Consider the following 5,621-nt stretch of genomic DNA (forward strand, 5'->3'; position numbering starts at 1 on the left):
AAGCTCTTAAGCAAGGTGTCTGGGGTGGCAGGAGGGTGGGTGTGGAGAGGCAGCGCAGAAGAGGGGAGTTGGCTGGCGCGCCAGTGAGAAGGCAGACCAAGGGCTGAGAGATCACAGCTTCCCCTGCCAGCCCCGGGCGCCCCATGTCTGCCCCGCCAAACTTCTCCCCTGGCCCTGGGAATGCCAGGGGCCCTCGCCTCTTATCTTCACTGTGCTGTTTCTTCTACTGGAGGCACTCTTTCCTCTTCTCTGCACTTTTCTCATTCCTACCCCTTTAAGACCAAGTACCAATTTCCTGCTAGGCCTTCCTACCTACCCTTTCCCTATCCCAGGGGTCAGGGGCTCTTTCTAGCCCACCGGTCTGTGCTCACGTTCCCATGCAGCATTTTTTTTTAAGATTTTTATTGGGGAATTGGGGGTATGGGAACAGTGCTGGGGAATTGGGGGAAGGGGAACAGACAAGTTTCTGTCGTTTTGTCCTTCAGTCTAGTTGTGGAGGATGTTGCTTCACTGGCCCAAGTTGGCACCATCATTGCGCTCTTCCCAGGCGAGGCACATCAGTCGCCGGCTTCTGGACGGCAGCTCACCCGGTGCAGCATTTGACAGGCTATGTGTGTCTATGTATCTCCCCCTTTGACAGCTTCACTCACCCATGTATTAAGTCATTCATGCTTCATTTGTTGAGGGCCTACTGTGTGCCAGGAGGTGATCTGGCAGTGAGGGAGAGAGACCCGGCTCCTCAGGGCTGCCAGGTAGGTCACATTCCCGAGGCAGAAGAAGACTGAAGGAGGAGTTACAAGACGGTGAATGTTTGGAAAAGGAAAGTCTATAAGAAGGAGGCGTACTTTAGTCTGGGGTTGGGGATGAGACAGCCAGGGAAGGTTTTCCAAAAGATGGAACATTTAAGCGGAGACTTGAAGAATGAGAAAGCCATGGCCAGAGAGAGAGAGGTAAGGGTGTGTGTGTGTATGTATGTATGTGTATGAGTGAGTGAGTGTGTGTGTGTGTGTGTGTGTGTGTGTGCGCGCACGCGCGGGGGCAGCGCAGAGTCCCAGTTCAGGCTGAGCATGTGCACGTGTAAAAACCCCACAGAGAAAGGGGCATTGTGCCCGTGGAGGAACCCACGCGGAGCCACACAGCCAGTGGAAGGAAATAGGCTGGACAGTCGGGTAGGGAAGGTCGTGGAACACCAGGAAGCATGTTCAGTGCCAGCTCCAGAAAGGGAGGGTCTGTGACTTATTTGTTTTTGTGTTCCTGGGGACCCGCAGAGTAACAGGTGCTCAAGAAGGGTTTATTGAACAAATAAAGAAATGAAAACACATTAACTAGACACACAGGATTTAAACAGGACACGGGAATATGAAAACTGAAACAAAACTGCCTCTTAAGGCCAGCCGTGCCACCACGAGGGGCATTTCAACGTCTGCTGGGAGCCCAGGAATCACCAGCCCATCTGGCTGGCACAGGTACAGCTTGGTACTGAGCACATATGGCATGATTTGAGTTGGTCAGATTGAGCAAGACAAGTGTGCCATTTACCCAAAGTAGGCCTATCTGAAGCCAGTAGGGGGGACTCTAAGTGACACCTGCCAGGCTGAGACTTTACACTACAAGAGAGTCTGGCAGACAGAGACCCAGCCAGGGGCTGTCTTGATGCCACTCATCAGAGAGGGGCTCTCTCTGCTACTCCCACAGTCCCGTGGATTTTGGAGAATCAAAGCATTTTAGAGCTAGGGAGGCCCCTGGGGATCATCTGGCCAGCCCTAATTTTATAGATGAAGACACTGAAGCCAGAGGTTGTGTGACTTACCTTAAGCAAGGGGCAGGACCAGGCTAGGTCTTAGGTCTCCTGATTCTACATCCAGTCCTCTTATAAATACATCTAAGAGGAAGAAAGCAGGAAGGGAGAAGAAAGAAAGAGAGAAGAAAGGGGGGGAAGGGAAGAAACTACACTGAGGCCATCTCATGAGAACTAAAACAATGGGCAGAACTCCACAGCCAAAGGCAATAAGCATATAAGGGTCCTTGTGAAATACTCCTAACCTGAGTTAAGGCAACATGCTGATGGGCAATGAGTGAGAACGCAATGGTCATCTTTCTCAGCTGAGGGCTCAGCCTCTGGGAGGAGAGCTTCCACCCCTTAGATCCAGGATGTCATTGGCTGCCTTTGAGATCACACATTTTCCTACTTAAGGCTGTTCCACTCTTACCCAGTAATTAGGAGCTGGGATCCGGAACAAAATAGCTGAAGTCTGTCTGAGTCCTTGCTCTTGCAGTATCTGCCAGTATTTCTTCTCACCTTCTTTCTAGGAAGAGAACTCCTGATTTTTAGCTGGCCCATGGCTGCCTGGAATAAAGATTACATTTCCCAGCTCCTCGTGGCTAAGAGCTGCTCCTGTGACTAAATTCGGATCAATGGAACGTAAGGAGAGGGATCAGGTGCAGCCTCAGGAAGTCAACCAAAAGCAGTGGTTCTCTATCTGTGGAGTTTACGCCTCCCCAGGGGACATCTGGGAACATTCAGGGGGATTTTTGTTTGTCATACCTGGGAAGGAGGAAGTTTTACTGGCACTTAGTGGGTAGAGGCCAAGGTTACTGCCAAACATCCTACAATGCACAGGACAGCCCCTACAACATGAATTATCTGACCCCAAATGCCAACAATACCAAGACTGAGAAACCCTGCCGTAAAGGGAGGGGTCATGTTCATCTTGCTCCTTCCTCTAGAGCAGCGGTTCTCAACCTTCCTAATGCCGCGACCCCTTAATACAGTTCCTCATGTTGTGGTGACCCCCAACCATCAAATTATTTTCGTTGCTCCTCTATAACTGTAATTTTGCTACTGTTATGAATCGTAATGTAAATATCTTTTTGTTTTCCGATGGTCTTGGGTAACCCCTGTGAAAGGGTCGTTCAACCCCCAAAGGGGTCGCGACCCACAGGTTGAGAACCACTGCTCTAGAGTGTGGACGTGAAGGCTGGAGTCTGAACTGCCACCTGTAACCATGAGGTGCAAGACACATGTTGAGGAAGGTGAAGCAGGACAGGAGTCTGGACCCCTGATGATCCTGAGCTGCCCTATCAGCTGTGGGCGACTCACTTCCTGACTTTTGTTTTGTTTTGTTTTGACCTAAAGCAGAATAAAGTTCTAGCTTATTTAAGCCTCTGTTGCTTTGGAATCTTCTGTCATAATAGCCAAACCTAACTGCTGCAGCTTCCTCCCTCTCGCTCCTTCTCCATTCCCTTCAGCTTCATTGAGCCTCTGCCCACCCACCTCTCGCTCCTGGTCTCTCCTCCCTTTGTGCCCCTTTGTTGCTCTCAGGCCCCACCTCTGGATATACTCAAGAGCTACATTCATCCATTCTGTTTTATCTGCTTTGAATCCTGATACCCACTCCAAGATCCATCTTGTTGCATCTCTGAGGCTACCAGGTCCCGCTCCTTCCAGATTCCCCGCCAATCAGGCTCTAACCAGTCCTAAGAATAAGCCATATCAATTGGGTTCAAAGCATTTCTTTGTGGCCCAGTTTGCAATGTGGAGCCACGTTCTCCCAGACTAGGTGCCATCTCTAATGACCGGTATAGGTACAGTGTGTGTGCTAGCCCAGCAGAGTAGAGACTTGGCCAATGGGAATGGAGCCTGGTCCTTACTCCATTACAAGCCCTACCAGCTGGGTATCAGCCCTGGTCATATTGCAGCTGAAGTGTTCATCCATCCATCCATGTATCCATGCATTCATTCAACACATGCATGAGTCATGTTCAAGGCTCTAGCATGGAGGCTGCTATGACAATACCCTGGAGGTCTTTCCATTTATCATTATGGTTTACCACAGGCTTGAAAATGACAAACCTTTGGCTACCAAGTAGGATTTCCCAGAGAAACAGAGGGGAAGGGCTGGCTCCTCTCTTTATCTTTCTATGCCTCCCCATTGCTACTTTTAGAGAATTTGATTTTAACTAGACCTTTCCATTCTGGGATTTTAGTCTGTTACTGGAGAGCTAAGAAAAAAGTCATAGTGACCCAACCACTATACAAAATGATTTCACAGTTATACAATCACACTGTCAGGGGTCCAAAAGTAAATCATTTGTTTTCAAGGGCAGATATTCCAGAACAAGGAAGGGAATTTTAGCCAGCATATTTACTACTGCTTGAGACTGTCTATCTGACATCTTGATGACTGCATAGGATGGATCATTTCAAGGGAAAAAGTGGGCAAGGACAAAAGAATAGTAAACAAGAAGCATCCCAATCAGCCTCCATGTCCTTCAGATGACCTGCGATACATTCTGAGTCTAGTCCCAATTTCTGAGTCATGACTGCAAGCCTAATGTGAGGATGGATGCTTCCAACTCGGCCAAAGTAATTTACTGTGAGAAGAACAAAGTTGAATCATTTCAACTGTTTTCAGAGTACTTGTTGATTGGAGGGGAGTGGGGAGAGGATGTCTGCCATGGTAAGAGGGGACAGAAACTAATGCTATAGATTCCGTGGCAGCCAACCTCCAAATGGACCTCAACATTCTCACCTCCTGGTGTTCATACCCTTGTAGTCACACATTGGGATTACACTGTATTAGAGTTGGGTTGTGTGATCCATAGAATACGGTAGTAGTGATGGTGTGGGATTTCTGAGGCTAGGTCATAAAAGACATGTGGCTTCTGCTTTGCTCTCTCTTTCTTAGATTCTCTCTTAGATCATTCACTCTGGGGGATGCAGCCCTGTGGAGAGATCTGAGGCAAGGAACTGAAACTTCCTGCCGAAAGCCATGTNCAGGCTCTCTGCCTTTCTGCATTCTCTGCCTGCCCCTTCCTATGGGGATTCAAGATGCCCCTTTACCCTGAGCTCAGCTTCCCTTCATCACCAGGCCCAAAGCTTTGGAGTCAGCACTCACTGGATGAGGATTTCCAACAGCCCCCCAGGCCACAGAGAGCAGAGGGCAAAGCGTCATTTAAAGTATATGCAAGGGGCGACCAGTTAGCTCAGGTGGTTAGAACGCAGTGCATATAACACCAAAGGTGCTGGTTCGATCCCCACTGGGCTACTGAGCTGCGCCCTCCACAACTAGATTGAAACAACTACTTGACTTAGAGCTGATGGGTCCTGGAAAAACACACTGCTCCCCAGTAAAAAAAAGTGGGGGGCATGCAACACGAGGGAGACTTGTTCTGCTCTTTCTTTGCTTCATTTCTGTTCTAGGCTATTCAGCGAATCTGGCCCCTCTAAATCTATGCCTACTTCAGGATCCAGCCAGAGCCCACGCCTGCCCTCATCTGCCCGAATGCCACCCTTCCTCTACTCCCCCAACCATAGTTCCAGCCCAGTGGAACCATTTTTGGGTTTTTGGCTGGATATATCTTTCAAAGCTTCAAAAAGAGTGAGAAGAAAACTCTCCAACTCTGGACACAGAGGAGCTCAGTAAATATGAATTGAATTTGGTGATGAATGCAAGGAAGGAGGGGAGACAGGGAGGAAGGCTGCTGCTCTCTGGAGTGGACGGCTACCAGGCCCAGAGCTTCTGAAAGCTCTTAAGCAAGGTGTCTGGGGTGGCAGGAGGGTGGGTGTGGAGAGGCAGCGCAGAAGAGGGGAGTTGGCTGGCGCGCCAGTGAGAAGGCAG

The 5,621-nt window shown here is 49.4% G+C and overlaps 1 long non-coding RNA gene across 4 annotated transcripts in view; it reads right to left on the reverse strand.

Annotated features, from left to right (window-relative positions):
- Nucleotides 1-5,621, reverse strand: part of LOC109396037 (uncharacterized) — a 137,490-nt gene that overhangs the window by 118,105 nt on the left and 13,764 nt on the right. Inside the window, exons 4-6 of one of the 4 annotated variants that reach the window (XR_002126777.1) lie at nucleotides 2,211-2,306; nucleotides 1,811-1,882; nucleotides 522-781 (exon numbers count right to left, since the gene is read on the reverse strand). This is a non-coding gene — a long non-coding RNA (uncharacterized LOC109396037). Of the gene's footprint in view, nucleotides 1-521; nucleotides 2,307-5,621 lie in introns of those variants that run through there. The other 3 variants (XR_002126776.1, XR_002126775.1, XR_002126774.1) reach the window with 3 other exon arrangements.

Source organism: Hipposideros armiger, unplaced genomic scaffold (genome assembly GCF_001890085.2).
Source record: "Hipposideros armiger isolate ML-2016 unplaced genomic scaffold, ASM189008v1 scaffold_501, whole genome shotgun sequence".
NCBI classification, from domain to species: Eukaryota; Metazoa; Chordata; class Mammalia; order Chiroptera; family Hipposideridae; genus Hipposideros; species Hipposideros armiger.